Raw genomic sequence first — 17,162 nt, 5'->3', positions numbered from 1 at the left:
AGAGAGAACGGACTTGTAAATAAAATACCTGTTTCCCCATAGAAGTCAATGCATCAATCAATCTCTGGCCTAAATTAATTTTGCAGATTTTTATTACAATTCAGCCCCTGCCTCCATCCGATGGCTGGCTGTGCAGATCTTTGAATGGTGGCTTTGTTTGATGAAAAACTAAGCAAAACTGTCTTTTTAAAATAATAATAATAATAATAATAATAATAATAATAATAATAATAATAATAATAATAATAATAATAATAATAATAATAATAATAATAATAATAATAATAATAATAATAATAATAATGACGTATTATTAAAAGAAAAGAAAACATACATTAAAAATTACAAAAACAGCAATAACATTGGCAATAGCATTTAGGCTTATGTACCACCCCATAACACTTTGCAGCAATCTCTGGGTGATTTTCAATGTAAGCATTATTTGCCTATTGCCCCCAACAATGTGGGTTCACATTTTATCAACCTTAGAAGGATGAAAGGCTAAGTCAACCTTGAGCCACATCAGGATCGAACTCCTGGCAGTGGGCAGAGTTAGCCTGCAATACTGAACTATAACCACTGCGCCACCAAAAATACAAATATTTGCATGGAAAGGTTTGCAAAATAATAAAGATTAAAAGAAAGTAGAAATTACTGCATTGGAATAAACATCTCACTTTATGGTGTCCTTATATATCAGCTTGGATTAAAATAATAGAAAGGTGTGTTTACAGCAATTTAATGTTTTTGAAAATTGCTTTATTTACTTATTATTAATATAAAATTATAAATTATCTGAGACGGCAATCCAATAAAAAAAATAAGCAATCATAATTAAAGCACTTAGAACCTTTATTTTAAGAGAGACCAAATCTTGGTTATGGCACCAACCCATATACAGAATTGTGGAGTCCAACAATCAAGTTCAGAGAGCACTCAGGACTTCGTAAGTGCTGCATGTGTTTTTTTAATATTGGTACAATATATAGAATTATACTTTATCAGTGACTTCCAGATGAAGTTGAAGCTAACATCAAACTTTGTTTTCACATTATTTTAGGCACTGATTCATGCTTCCATAGTTTAAGCTGCCATTCATTTAACAAAGAAATTAATGTGATTTCCACTTAAAAGCCTAACATATCTTGACAACAATGATCTTTTATAAATACTATGTGCATTATAAGTATATGACCTTTAATAACAGACAGATGAAAAAGGAAAGTCAGTATTTATAATTTTTCACCCTTCATCCTATAATAGATCACCTTCCAGAAAAGTTGAACTTTGGAACATATCTGATCTGATGAGTATATTAAGCTGTTAGGACATTATTTATTTTTTCTGTTAGGATAGACATAAAAAAGTTTATAATTAACTTTGAATAAATTGGCCTGCATGATTCAACACCTTTCTTTAAAAGCTCCCTGAAAGTACACTGCTTCTAACCTGTTACAAGGAAAACTTAGGTAATTTATTCCAGTCCCTGGATAAGGGGAGGATTCCAAAATCCAGCCTCCCAGACTAGGGACATCTAGCTTCTTCATTAACGTATTAAATGAAAAGGAATCTTATCAACTCTCCAGGCAACTGGTCTATTGCTCATCCTATTATGAAGTGTTTTTTTGTTTTTGCTCCCTAACAATCAGAATCCACCTTTCTGTAACTTATTGCCTATCCTGTCTTCTGGAGTCTTAACCTTCAGGTATTTGAAGAAAGCATGTGTTCTTCATTTTAGTCTTCTCAAGGTTAAATGTTTCCAATTCCTTCAATTTATGTTCACAGGACCTATTTCCATTCCGTAATTGTCCTTACTGTCATCTGAAGTTCTTCCAGTTTAACTGATTCTGTCACATCCCAGGACTCAGCACAACTCTTAAGGGGGAGATTGTCAAAGCAGAATGGAAACCATTACTCCCTACAATTTGGGAACATTATTTATGGTTCATATCCTAAAATTACATTTACTTTTTTTGCAGCCAGATCACATTCTTGACTTATGTTCAATCAATTGATTCGAAGACTTCCTTTTCACAAGTAGCATAGTTATGCCATTTATTTTCCTTCCTATTACAGCTTTCAATTTATGTTTCTATGTTAAATTTTGTTTTTTTCAAAATCATTTTGAATTTTATTTTTCTCTATTAGTGGAAAAAAGGCAACAAATGGATAGAAAGTGAAGGATGAAGCTATGTGCTTAAGCTACATCTGAAAAATATTTTGATAATTTTCTCCAAAATGGCTCTCCTAATTTATATGCCCATCAAAAGCACAATTTTCTCTCAAAATAAATAAGTTGTTAAAATGTATTTGAATATGCTAATATAACTTTATGGTAGCATTGAAAACCAGAACTGCAATTTCTGCTGGAAACCTACATGTCATTTTTACAGATTAATTTGATAAAGAAATCAGCACCCATCTGATTTCTCAAGGATCTCTGCTTGTCAGGTAAACATTTCCACAGATTCTATCGAATGGAATACTTAATGAGAAAAGTTAAAATAAACAGAATGCTACATGTTAAGAAGTCAATGGCTAAGATTATTTAAAAAATACTAAATGTGATTCTTATGAATTTAAAAGAAGATTAATTCAACAAAAGATTCTCGTATTTATTGGATGTCTCAATATTTAGTGAGTTGTAATTCAATTAGAATTTTTATAACTTTTTTCAATTCAATAAACATATAAAATGAAAAAATAAGAAAAAGGAAGAAAGGAAACATAGAATTATGACTTTGAATCTTCTTTCTATTAATTGCTATCTTATTCTTATCTTTCTCCATTTTATTCTTATTTTCTTGGACCCTTTTAAATCTCCAGATTCATAAAACATCTTATTTAGTATTTTTTTTTCTTTCAACAAAAAGTTCATATAAAAGAGCTAGTTTGGGCTAGTGGTTAAGACACCAGGCTAGAAACTGAAGAAACACGAGTTCCAGACCTGCCTTAGCCATGAAAGGCAACTTGGTGATTTTGGGCCAGTCACTTTTTGTCAGCCCAACCCACCTCACAGGGTTGTTGTCGTTGTTGTGGAAAAACAGGAGGACAAAGCTGTATGGGTATATTTGCCTCCTTGAATTATTTGTAAAAAAAAGAAGAAGAAAGGCAGGATATAAATAAAGTTTCCATCTTTATTTTTTTTCCTCTGGAAAAACTGGTCAGCTTCACCATTTTTGCAAGTTCCATGAATTTTATAATCCAACCTTTTACTGTGCAAATTTCATTATTCTTCCATCTCTGTGTGAACAAGAAACTTCCTACAGTTTCCATATGCAACAGCTTCCCCTTTTTCTTTTCTAGTTCCACATCCATAAAATGCAATATAAACAATTCTGGTTTCACTGTAATATTAATCCGGAATAACTTTTGCATCATTGTATGAATGTGCACCAAGCAAAGAGCTATGTCAGAAGTGTAAAATGGTGATGGTGATGATGATGTATATGACATGGTCTTGCCTCAATATCATCCTGCTTTTAATTTAATATTCATATTTTTGCTAATACGGTTTTTAGAAGAGAAATGTTGTAAAAATGAAAAAGTGATTCTGAGTTACATATTCAAAATTTGGAATTTATCATTAGGTGAAGAACCATGGATTTACCAAGGATGGATGTAGGAAAAAGATTCTTAGAAATAGAAAACAATACCCTATACTTAAAACTTTGGACTGGTAACATGAATTTAAGATTTATCTTTCTATTCATGTAACAGAAAGACTGATAATTTTGTCCTTATTCTTTTCTTCTTTCATTTTTTTGAGTGAATTTCACAATTTTACTTTGTAAGTGAATTAGTGTTTGGTATGGAATATGGTTACCGTACTTAATCAACGTTGCTTTTAGTTTAAAGAAATGATTCTAGATTTCTGTTTTCAAATTCTCTATTAATGGCATGCAGGAAACTTCTGGTGGAAATGGTAGTGATAGCTAAGGATGACTTTTAAATGATCCAAAGATGAAATTACAACTTATGTACTAAATCAGCAGTTCTCAATAGCATCGAGTCATTTGTTGTGGATAATATTTCTGAGATTATAAACAAGATTCTGCATAAAATCTTGAAAGAGAACTCACTGGCCAGACTACATTTTTGTGATCTGATGCAAGATCTCAAAAGTAAAAATTCTCAATACTTTTAGGCATTCTTTTACATGTGGGAATGGATGCCCAAGCTATCAGAATAGTTAAATTTCATATCAAATATATGAATGTTTAAGAATACCTTATATGTCCCTTGTTTGCTATTTCCCCAACGCTGAAAGCAAGGTCTGGTGTGCATAGCAAAAAGGAAGGAGAATAGAAAACTATTATTACCCTTAACAGGTGAAATTTAATGCTCTGTCATTCTTCAAATACTCTGCCTTTCATGTCTGGCCATTCTGGCTCATTCTACTTATGAGGAAGAAAAGCTTTTTAATGAGAGATTAATTTTTCACTGTTAGTAATTGTGGGCATATCTAACACCAACTCAATTTTAAAAGCTATAGGTGCTGGTAACTGACAAGTTGCAAAGGTAAAGAAGAGTATAAGAACTACCGCTCTAAAATGAAATTAGTGAGAAAGAGAGAAGGGATTACCTCCTTAAAATATTTAGAGGCAAAACAATGAAAACAATGGTTTCAAAATAAATATTTAAAATAATGCTCTTTAAGTATGTTGAAAAGCTACAGGAGTAATTGAAAAGAAATGCAAATGTTGTATCAATCAATTATCAGATAAACATCAACCCCACCAAGAGAGATTTTATCCTTTATGAGTAATTCACTAAACAGGGAATTGTTAGATTACAAGTCCCATAGTTCCTATTTCGAAATACTGGCTAGGAATTATGGAAGTTAAAACCTACAACACTAGAAGGGACACAGATGTGAACACCCAGTCACATACACACAAAGCCTTATGACCTTGCAGGAAAATGTCTATTACTTCCATAAGATTTTGAAAGTCATTTGGCATCTTGCAAGAGTTGGTTTTTTTAAAACATGAATGGACATGCAATGTACAATGGTGCCCATAGAGAAGAAAAGATTGCAGATCCAGACAGAATCACCACATATTCTATTTGAAAAATGAAGTTATGGTATCAGTGAATTTGAGAGCAAGAGAAGGGTTGAGGGATGAAACACAAATTCCTGAAATTCAGTCACCCCCCCCACTCCCCCCAACTTTGTGACCTAAGCCAAACTAAATTCTGATTTTCCAGCAAGCTTGGAAACCTACAATGGACAGACAGAGCTAAACTGCTGGGTAAGCCAATCTTCCTAGCTATTAAATTCATTTCTTCACATTTTTTTAAGTTTAAGAAGAGGAAGAGATTTTTTTGACTATACCTAGATTTGTGGTTATGGAGGCACCATCTTATAAAGATTTGTTATATTTGAGTGGTAGTGGTGAATGGTGCCTCAAATCAATAGATGTTTTGAGACGGAAGTATCCAGACTTTTCTTGGCTTGTGTATAGACAAATTCAAGAGAGATGGCGAATTGATAAAAAAACTGCTTCTTTTATGGAAANATTAACTTTGAATAAATTGGCCTGCATGATTCAACACCTTTCTTTAAAAGCTCCCTGAAAGTACACTGCTTCTAACCTGTTACAAGGAAAACTTAGGTAATTTATTCCAGTCCCTGGATAAGGGGAGGATTCCAAAATCCAGCCTCCCAGACTAGGGACATCTAGCTTCTTCATTAACGTATTAAATGAAAAGGAATCTATCAACTCTCCAGGCAACTGGTCTATTGCTCATCCTATTATGAAGTGTTTTTTGTTTTTGCTCCCTAACAATCAGAATCCACCTTTCTGTAACTTATTGCCTATCCTGTCTTCTGGAGTCTTAACCTTCAGGTATTTGAAGAAAGCATGTGTTCTTCATTTTAGTCTTCTCAAGGTTAAATGTTTCCAGTTCCTTCAATTCCTGTTCACAGGACTTATTTCCATTCCGTAATTGTCCTTACTGTCATCTGAAGTTCTTGCAGTTTAACTGATTCTGTCACATCCCAGGACTCAGCACAACTCTTAAGGGGGAGATTGTCAAAGCAGAATGGAAACCATTACTCCCTACAATTTGGGAACATTATTTATGGTTCATATCCTAAAATTACATTTACTTTTTTTGCAGCCAGATCACATTCTTGACTTATGTTCAATCAATTGATTCGAAGACTTCCTTTTCACAAGTAGCATAGTTACGCCATTTATTTTCCTTCCTATTACAGCTTTCAATTTATGTTTCTATGTTAAATTTTGTTCTTTTCAAAATCATTTTGAATTTTATTTTTCTCTATTAGTGGAAAAAAGACAACAAATGGATAGAAAGTGAAAGATGAAGCTATGTGCTTAAGCTACATCTGAAAAATATTTTGACAATTTTCTCCAAAATGGCTCTCCTAATTTATATGCCCATCAAAAGCACAATTTTCTCTCAAAATAAATAAGTTGTTAAAATGTATTTGAATATGCTAATATAACTTTATGGTAGCATTGAAAACCAGAACTGCAATTTCTGCTGGAAACCTACATGTCATATTTACAGATTAATTTGATAAAGAAATCAGCACCCATCTGATTTCTCAAGGATCTCTGCTTGTCAGGTAAACATTTCCACAGATTCTATCGAATGGAATACTCAATGAGAAAAGTTAAAATAAACAGAATGCTACATGTTAAGAAGTCAATGGCTAAGATTATTTAAAAAATACTAAATGTGATTCTTATGAATTTAAAAGAAGATTAATTCAACAAAAGATTCTCGTATTTATTGGATGTCTCAATATTTAGTGAGTTGTAATTCAATTAGAATTTTTATAACTTTTTTCAATTCAATAAACATATAAAATGAAAAAATAAGAAAAAGGAAGAAAGGAAACATAGAATTATGACTTTGAATCTTCTTTCTATTAATTGCTATCTTATTCTTATCTTTCTCCATTTTATTCTTATTTTCTTGGACCCTTTTAAATCTCCAGATTCATAAAACATCTTATTTAGTATTTTTTTTTTCTTTCAACAAAAAGTTCATATAAAAGAGCTAGTTTGGGCTAGTGGTTAAGACACCAGGCTAGAAACTGAAGAAACACGAGTTCCAGACCTGCCTTAGCCATGAAAGGCAACTTGGTGATTTTGGGCCAGTCACTTTTTGTCAGCCCAACCCACCTCACAGGGTTGTTGTCGTTGTTGTGGAAAAACAGGAGGACAAAGCTGTATGGGTATATTTGCCTCCTTGAGTTATTTGTAAAAAAAAGAGTGAATTTCACAATTTTACTTTGTAAGTGAATTAGTGTTTGGTATGGAATATGGTTACTTAATCAATGTTGCTTTTAGTTTAAAGAAATGATTCTAGATTTCTGTTTTCAAATTCTCTATTAATGGCATGCAGGAAACTTCTGGTGGAAATGGTAGTGATAGCTAAGGATGACTTTTAAATGATCCAAAGATGAAATTACAACTTATGTACTAAATCAGCAGTTCTCAATAGAATCCAGTCATTTGTTGTGGATAATATTTCTGAGATTATAAACAAGATTCTGCATAAAATCTTGAAAGAGAACTCACTGACCAGACTACATTTTTGTGATCTGATGCAAGATCTCAAAAGTAAAAATTCTCAATACTTTTAGGCATTCTTTTACATGTGGGAATGGATGCCCAAGCTATCAGAATAGTTAAATCTCATATCAAATATATGAATGTTTAATAATACCTTATATGTCCCTTGTTTGCTATTTCCCCAAGAGTGCCATTATCTCTACAAAGATATATATATATCAGAGCACAGCGAAGCTCCTTAACCAATCAGAACACACCTCCACCCAATCAGAACACAGCCAAGCTCCCACCCAATCAGCTCAAACCCCACTGGCAGTTAAAAGGAAGAAACAGCTGCGATCGCACACTATTCCCAGAAGCATGAAGCTCAAGACACCAGCCTGAAGATGACGAATGTGACTTCGTCGAAACATCGCCAGGCTGGTGTCTTGAGCTTCATGCTTCTGGGAATAGTGTGCGATCGCAGCTGTTTCTTCCTTTTAACTGCCAGTGGGGTTTGAGCTGATTGGGTGGGAGCTTGGCTGTGTTCTGATTGGGTGGAGGTGTGTTCTGATTGGTTAAGGAGCTTCGCTGTGCTCTGATTGGATGGGGGGTTGGCTGTGCTCTGATTGGATGGGGGAGTGTTCTGTTTGGGTGGGGGCTTTGTTGTGCTCAGGTTAGTCTGAGTTGCAGGGGGATTTGAGATGGTGAGCTTCATTGCTGTAGTTTGGCTTCGTGGTCGTGGTCGTGCCACATCTTTATGGTGGGTGTCAGTTTGCTAGATGACGAATGTGACTTTGTCGAAACGTCGCCAGGACACTTCCAATTTTACGCGGAAGAATAGAAAACTATTATTACCCTTAACAGGTGAAATTTAATGCTCTGTCATTCTTCAAATACTCTGCCTTTCATGTCTGGCCATTCTGGCTCATTCTACTTATGAGGAAGAAAAGCTTTTTAATGAGAGATTAATTTTTCACTGTTAGTAATTGTGGGCATATCTAACACCAACTCAGTTTTAAAAGCTATAGATGCTGGTAACTGACAAGTTGCAAAGGTAAAGAAGAGTATAAGAACTACCGCTCTAAAATGAAATTAGTGAGAAAGAGAGAAGGGATTACCTCCTTAAAATAGTTAAGAGGCAAAACAATGAAATCCGGTTTCAAAATAAATATTTAAAATAATGCTCTTTAAGTATGTTGAAAAGCTACAGGAATCATTGAAAACAAATGCAAATGTTGTATCAATCAATTATCGGATAAACATCAACCCCACCAAGAGAGATTTTATCCTTTATGAGTAATTCACCAGACAGGGAATTGTTAGATTACAAGTCCCATAGTTCCTATTTCGAAATACTGGCTAGGAATTATGGAAGTTAAAATCTACAAGACTAGAAGGGACCAGCCTCAGGGAGTATCTTATGGAAGATACACAGATGTGAACACCCAGTCACATACACACAAAGCCTTATGACCTTGCAGGAAAATGTCTATTACTTCCATAAGATTTTGAAAGTCATTTGGCATCTTGCAAGAGTTGGTTTTTTAAAATATGAATGGACATGCACATGTACAATGGTGCCCATAGAGAAGAAAAGATTGCAGATCCAGACAGAATCACCACATATTCTATTTGAAAAATGAAGTTATGGTATCAGTGAATTTGAGAGCAAGAGAAGGGTTGAGGGATGAAACCCAAATTCCTGAAATTCAGTCACCTCCCCACTCCCCCCAACTTTGTGACCTAAGCCAAACTAAATTCTGATTTTCCAGCAAGCTTGGAAACCTACAATGGACAGACAGAGCTAAACTGCTGGGTAAGCCAATCTTCCTAGCTATTAAATTCATTTCTTCACATTTTTTTAAGTTTAAGAAGAGGAAGAGATAAAGGGAATATAGTTTTTCATTGAAGGCTTAGAATGAAACAGAATGTTCTTGTAAGTTCTTCAAAGCTTTTGAATGAAAAAGTGCTAATGCCTGTTATGTATAATTTCATTAAGCAGCTGAAAACACATTACAGCAGTAACTTCCAAGCAATTGCAAACAAGACATTTTAAAAGAAGTTATTAAAAGCACATGAATGAAATTAATTTTTTCTTTCTTTTAGCATATACTCAGTTTTGTTTACATAGTGTCAGTTGGAAAAGGTAAAGTATCTGTAGGTACACACATAGGAGTGTTTATACGGTCCTTCAATTGGAGTGCCATTCAAGATGAAACTTCTCTGGCAAAAAAGTCGGGTCTTAAAGAGACCCATTCAGCAGCCTGGGCTTTTGAATGGAATGCCAACCATTCACAAGAAATGAATTCTATGGCTCATATAACTTGGCATGTCAATTACCTCAAAGGAAGAAGGTCAATTCGCCTCAGCAGAATGAAATTACTGCTGTCACAAAGGGTCCGTTTGTGTGATATCCATGGATTTAAGCCAAGAATGAATCTGGCTTTACAGAACACCTATCTGTTTTTTTTTTTCTTTTTAAAGAAAGGGTTTATGCCTTACGAGATAAATTAGTGTATATCAAGCTTCACATTTTCTGTTAATTTGTAGTGACGGGAAATTCTCATTCTCTCTCTCTCTCTCTCTCTCTCTCTCTCTCTGTCTGTCTCTCTCATATTTATTGGTTTGCACCCTGCAAACCTACATAAGCAATCTCACCTTTCTGTGGGCATACATTCACACAGCAGTAATTTGTAAATGGAGAGTTCACAGGTGTGATGAGTAAATTTTATATAGTGGTAACCTACTGTTTCCAGAGAATCATTTGGCAGTTCTCTTCTTCATTTATTATTATGCTGTAAACCATTATAGTCCATCTCTACAGCTACAAATAAAATATATGGAAGTAGTTAGGTAATGTGCCTGATTAAAAATGTCACCTGCATTTGAAGAATGTGGGCAGATCTCAGAAGGAGCTGTTCCACAATTACTTAATACAGGCTATCTCTATCAGCAAGCCTAAATTGAACTCTTCTTTTTTTTTAACCACAACTAACATAAGAGATTCTCATATTTTTCATCTTGAGTTTTAATTTAGTTAGCATAAGGTAGAACTTGTTGAAGGTGGAATATTGGGACTGGAGAAATGTTTCCATGAAAATAAGTGAATACTTTGATGAAAAATTAGTTTTAGTGTGCCTATTGCTGAACTTCTGAGGTACTTGCTTCTTCTTCTTCTTGTGCCATATCCGTTATTGGATGTTGGCAATCATGTCGGCAATCCTGTTTTTATCAGCAGCCAGATGAAAAAGTGCTGCTGAGTTTTGTCCAACCAGTCCCTTAGATTTTGAAGCCACGATGTTCTTCTTCTGTCTGGACCTCGTTTGCCTTCAATCTTTCCCTGGAGGATTAAATGGAGTATGCCATATTTTTATGGGTGTTGCATCACATGTCCGAAATATTCTAACTTTCATTTTTCAATAGTTTTGATGATTTTCCTTGGCTTTCCCAGGCGGCTTATCAATGATTGTCTGACCCAGACAATAAATCTAGTTAGAATTAGAAGATAAATAACAAATGAGGATAAAGAAATCACTACTAAAAGCCAACATGGGTTTGTCAAAAACAGATCATGCCAGACAAACCTTATTGCATTCTTTGACCAAGTGACAAAACTAGTGGATCAGAGGAATGCTGTGGATATAATTTACTTGGACTTCAGTAAGGCATTTGATAAAGTAGATCACAACCTACTGCTCAATAAGATAGAAAAATGTGGGTTAGATAGCATTACCACCAGATGGATTCGTAGCTGGCTGACTGGCTGTACTCAGCATGTGGTCCTCAATGGAACCGCATCTATATGGAGGGAAGTTTGTAGTGGGGTGCCCCAGGGCTCTGTTCTAGGCCCAGTGCTCTTCAACATCTTCATCAACGATTTGGACGAGGGGATAGATGGGGAACTCATCAAATTTGCAGACGACACCAAGCTGGTAGGAATAGCCAACACTCTAGAAGACAGGCTTAGGATATAGGAGGATCTGGACAGACTTGAACACTGGGCGCTATCTAACAAAATGAAATTCAATGGTGAAAAAAGTAAGGTTCTACATTTAGGCAAGAAAAACCAAATGTACAGGTATAGTATAGGGGGTACCTTGCTCAATAGTAGTAACTGTGAGAGGGATCTCGGAGTCCTAGTGGACAATCACTTAAATATGATCCAGCAGTGTGCTGCAGCTGCCAAAAAAGCCAACACAGTGCTGGGTTGCATTAACAGAGGGATAGAATCAAGATCATGTGAAGTATTAATGCCACTTTACAATGCCTTGGTAAGGCCACACTTGGAATACTGTATCCAGTTTTGGTCACCACGATGTAAAAAAGATGCTGAGACTCTAGAAAGTGTACAGAGAAGAGCAACAAAGATGATTAGGGGACTGGAGGCTAAAACATATAAAGAACAGTTGCTGGAATTGGGTATGTCTAGTTTAACGAAGAGAAGGACGAGGGGGGACATGATAGCAATGTTCCAAAATCTCAGGGGCTGCCACAAAGAAGAGGGAGTCAAGCTATTCTCCAAGGCGCCTGAAGGCAGGTCAAGAAGCAATGGATGGAAACTAACCAAAGAGAGAAACAACCTAGAACTAAGGAGAAACTTCCTGACAGAACAATTAACCAGTGGAACAACCTGCCTCCAGAAGCGGTGAATGCTCCAACACTGGAAGTTTTTAAGAAGAGACTGAACAACCATTTGTCCGAAATGGTGTTGGGTTTCCTGGCTGAGCAGGGGGTTGGACTCGATGACCTCCAAGGTCCCTTCCAAGTTTATTTATTATTATTATTATTATTAAGCAAGCAAGCATCCAGGATCAGGAACAACCAAAATACAGTATAAGAACATATGGAGCTCAGATAGACCAATTTCACAATTCAGCTAAGTCATGGCTTATTTTAGTCCTCATTTGTCTAGCCTTGGAAAACCTATACTATCTCAGATAGGTGATTGTCTAGTCTCTTCTTAAAAATCTCCAGTGATGGAGTGCTCATGATTTCTGGGGGTAAGCTGTTGCACTGGTTGATTATCCTCACTGTCAGGAAATTTCTCCTTAATTCCAAGTTGCTTCTCTCCTTGATTGTTTCTCGTCCTTCCCTCTGGTACTCTGGTGAACAACCTGACCTCCTCTGCCATTTGGCAGCCCCCTCAGATACTGGAACACTGCTATCATGTCCCCCCTCGTCCTTCTCTTCGTTAAACTAGACATACCCAATTCCCGCAACCGTTCTTTATATGTTTTAGCCTCCAGCCCCCTAATAATCTTTGTTGCTCTTCTCTGAATTTTTTCCAAACTCTCAACATCTTTTTTGTAGTATGGTGACCAAAATTGGTTGCAGTATTCCAGGTGTGGTCTTACTCGAGTTGTATAAAGAGGTACTAATACTCCGTGTGATCTTGATTCTATGCCTCTGTTTATACAACCCAGGATTGTATTAGCTTTTTTGGCTGCTGCTGCACACTGCTGGCTCATATTCAAGTGAATGGCTAGAATATTGAGAAATGGTATGACCATGTGACACCTGTTTTGTGAGCTGTATAGGTTGCCAGGATTCTGGATGCAATTCAAAGTGGTAGTTATTATGCATAAAACCCTTCATGGGAAAGTACCTGATTATTGGAGGAACCATCTATCTCTGACTATTTCTACTTGCCTGACTGAGCTTTGGGTAAATGTGCATTCTAGGTTCTCTCCATTGAACAAAACCATCTGTCAGAAACATGCCTTCTCTGTCACAGTGCCTGTCCTCTGGAACTGCATCACTCTGGAGATCCGAATGGCTTCTACCCTGATAATGCCCAGGAAGGCACTGAAAACATACCTATATATCCAGATCTACCCAGGGATGGATAATGGGTGAAGATTTTGTCTGGTATGGTCTTTTTGGATGCATATCTTTCTGTTTCTTTTAATCATTCTACCTTTTTTTAAATTAAGCATTCATTTGGAATCTGGCATTCTTTAAATCTATGCAAATGCATATATAAATCATTTTAAAACAGCTGTCTTGGAGTGAGGACTACTAACTACATATAAGAAAGGAGACACATTTGCTGCAAGCAAGCAGCAAAAAATGTATTTTGCATTCAGCATTCAAAATAATTTGGCTTATTGGCAGATGGCCCAGAACCCTTCAAAGATAAATACACAGAGGATTCTAGTTACTTGCTGACATTGCCTTGTCAATCTGGAAGACATCAGATTCCTTTGTCTGATTTTGGTTTAGACTGGGGAAAGATATTAATGACAAATAGATGAGATGGTTCAGAACACTGGGGATTCACAGGAAGGCTTAATGTTCAGCGTGTAACTTGTTCCATTGTCACAGTGTGTGTTGGAAAAACACTACAGTGTGATATTCCTTTATTTTCCTAACCCTTGTTTTAAAAAGCATAACCCAGTGGCAGCAGCAAATTTGTTTAACCTGTAAATCTTTCATAGTGTGCTAATCTTACATCAACAGTGCCCCAACTGACTCAATTATTCCTTCAATAGCATTTTGTTAAGTTTTGCGTGCTGTGGCATAATATAATCTACAGAATGAAAAGTATGTTTCTCTAAGGATGAATGAATCTTTAGGAGTGAAGTCTAAAAGTCGATGCATTCAAATCCTACTGGTTTGAGTGTACATTTAATCACATGTACACTTTTCCTTTCTGAAAGCATCTTTTCCTTATAAGTAGGCTTGTTCTTACAATCAGAATAACAGAATAACAGAGTTGGAAGGGACCTTGGAGGTCTTCTAGTCCAACCCCCTGCATAAGCAGGAAATCCTATACCATTCCAGACAAGTGGCTGTCCATTCTCTTCTTAAAAATCTCCAGTGATGGAGCACCCGCAACTTCTGAAGGCAAAACGTTCCACTGGTTAATTGTTCTCATTGTCAAGTGTACAATGGTACAATCATATGAATGTTTTTCTTTCTTCTCAGTTCTCCAATGCATCCTAATTGGCATCTAAAAGGATAAACTGATTCCGTTGATAGTACTTCACTTAAGATAATCTGAATATTCTGTTTCTGATGTTTGACCTATAATGATTCATTTTCATACATGCGTTATATTATATGATCGTAGTTTTTTCTGATGCCTTCATCTGAACCCTTCCTATATCTTGATTTTTTAAAAAAAAATTCATCAACCCACAAAAGGTTCCCCATCCCTATTTTCTTTTGCTTATATCTTCCTGTTGGTTCTTTGTGGAGATATGAAAAACAATAAATACAACAGATTTGTTTTGACTACTATGTCAACATTGTTCTTCCCCTTTCTCAATTCAAGAACATGTTGTATAGCTGGGGATATTTTTCTAGCCTTGAAAAGTCAGACTGCCACACTGTGTGACTTACATATGTCTAAAAATCCCTCAGAGGCAACTACTTATCATACTGAATGCATGAATAAGCTTCACTTTGATAGAAACATGAGGAAAGACCTATTTACTCGGAATGACCTTAAATCTCCAGGGCCTACTGTAAGGTAGGAAAGGAACTAGTTGATGGTCATGTTAAACCCTTATATATTATCTTTGGGGAAATCTGAGAGAACTGAGAAAGTGCCAGATGACTGAAGGAGAGCTAATATTGTTGCAATCTTTTTAAAAAAAAAAAAAATGAGAAAATGAGTGTCTAGGGAACTGCAGACCAGGCTGGTCTGAAAATTCTCAACCAGTGTATAAAGAGACAGACCTGTAAGCATTTGTTCTTATATATTCATTATTATTAGCAATATCAATAGCACTTAGACTTATATACTGCTTCACAGTGCTTTACAGCCCTCTCTAAGTGGTATACAGAATCAGCATATTGCCCCCAATAATCTGGGTCCTCATTTTACTGACCTCAGAAGGATGGAAAGCTGAGTCAACCTTAAGCCAGCGAGAATCAAACTGCCAAATTACAGTCAGCTGGTAGTCAACAGAAGTACTGCATTCTAAGCACTGTGCCACCATGTCTTATTAAATAAAAATAATCTTCTTATTATTTGTTCTCTAAGAAGAGAGGGTCAACTTATTTTCCAAAGCACCAGAAGGCAAGACAAGAAACAATGAATGGAAATTAATCAAGGAGAGAACCAACCTACAGTTAAGGAGAAATTTCCTAATAGTGAGAACAATTAATCAGTGGAATGGCTTGCCTTCAGAAGTTGTGGGTGCTCCAACACTGGAAGTTTTTAAGAAGAGACTGGATAGCCATTTGCCTGAAATGGTATGCTCAGTCTTCTGCCTGAGCAGTGGGTTGGACTAGGAGACCTCCAAGGTCCCTTCCAACTCTATTAGGCTGTAAATCATTTTAAAAGTAAGATGGTAATTAACAGAATTCAGGATAGATTTGTGAAAAATGAATCTTGCCACACTAAGATTACCTCATTTTCATGATTGGGTTATAATGACAATCACAATTAGTAGAGTGTGGAAATGTTACAGACATAATGTACTCTGATTTCAACCAAACCAAATACATCATGATATTCTGATTAGCAGGCTAGTTAAGTACTGGTTCAATGACACAACAATTAAATGGATAATTGGCTGAAATAAAAATAATATTCGGCATGTTCATCAGTTTTCCTCATCAAATTTGAGTTAGATGCTGAGTGGTTTTAGATTTTGGCCCTGTATTTTTACACATTTTTATTAATGACTTAGATGAAAAGATTGGGAGGCCTTGCTCACAGTCACACATACCTTTGTCACCTCATTTCTATTTCTGCAATATGCTCTACATGGGGCCACCCTTGAAGACCTTCCAAAAGCTGCAACGGGTTCAGTATGCAGTGGCATGCAGTTTTGATACCCATGTTTCATCCGAGTAACACCATTGCTATGGAGGCAGTACTAGCTTCCAGTTGCTTTCCAGGGGCAATTCAAGGCACAGGTTACCCATATACTACCCAAACTGTTCATCATCTATAAAGCCCTTCATGGCATATGGCATGTTATTTGAGAGACTACCTGTATCCAATTGTTAATGCCTATGCATACTACATGCAGTGTGGTCAGACAGAGTGGAAGCAGTATCACCTTTGCTCCAGCTTCTGCTGGGGGGGACATGAAAGGAATCCCCAACTAGATGTCCCTTGGGCAATGGTGACATCACCGGCTAATGCTTTCAATCCAGAAGCCCCTCGGTGTTTCCAACACAGGTGCAATGTGAATATCAACAACACTGATGCAATGTCATCTTGTGGGATCAAGGAAGAAAGCCTTGTCTGTCACAATATCTGTTTTTTGGAATGACATTCCTCCAGAGATCTGTATCACTCTCACCCTAATGACATTCAGGAAACTCTTAAAGACCTGGCTATTTTCTTAAGCTTTAAATCAGAGTAAAGGACATGCCCCGTTGAAGAGGTTGTTGCTTTTTCTGGCCAGGTTGTTGGGCATTGGGCAGCCTATGATAGCGTAATGTAATGTAATGTAATTTAATGTAATGTACCAAGCTTTCCAAGAAGATTCCACACCCATTTGCAATATTCAGGTGACCCTGAGAGCACAGATAAACCTCCAAGTGGCCTCAACAGCTCTCAGAAAGAGTGCTAATGACCAGATGACTGCAAGGGATATAAATCCTTCCATCCTCCACCATTCAGTCACAACTGAAGAAGCTTCTTGGATGAGAAGCGAAATGTAT

The 17,162-nt window shown here is 36.2% G+C and overlaps 1 protein-coding gene across 1 annotated transcript in view; it reads right to left on the bottom strand.

Annotated features, from left to right (window-relative positions):
* PDGFD (platelet derived growth factor D) overlaps positions 1 to 17,162 on the bottom strand; it is a 128,698-nt gene that overhangs the window by 5,697 nt on the left and 105,839 nt on the right. The window lies entirely within an intron of this gene.

This window comes from Protobothrops mucrosquamatus, unplaced genomic scaffold (genome assembly GCF_001527695.2).
Source record: "Protobothrops mucrosquamatus isolate PMUCROS unplaced genomic scaffold, P.Mucros_1.0 scaffold2111, whole genome shotgun sequence".
Taxonomy (NCBI): domain Eukaryota; kingdom Metazoa; phylum Chordata; class Lepidosauria; order Squamata; family Viperidae; genus Protobothrops; species Protobothrops mucrosquamatus.
Note: the sequence above shows the minus strand (reverse complement) of the source record. Positions and strands in the feature narration are given on the sequence as shown.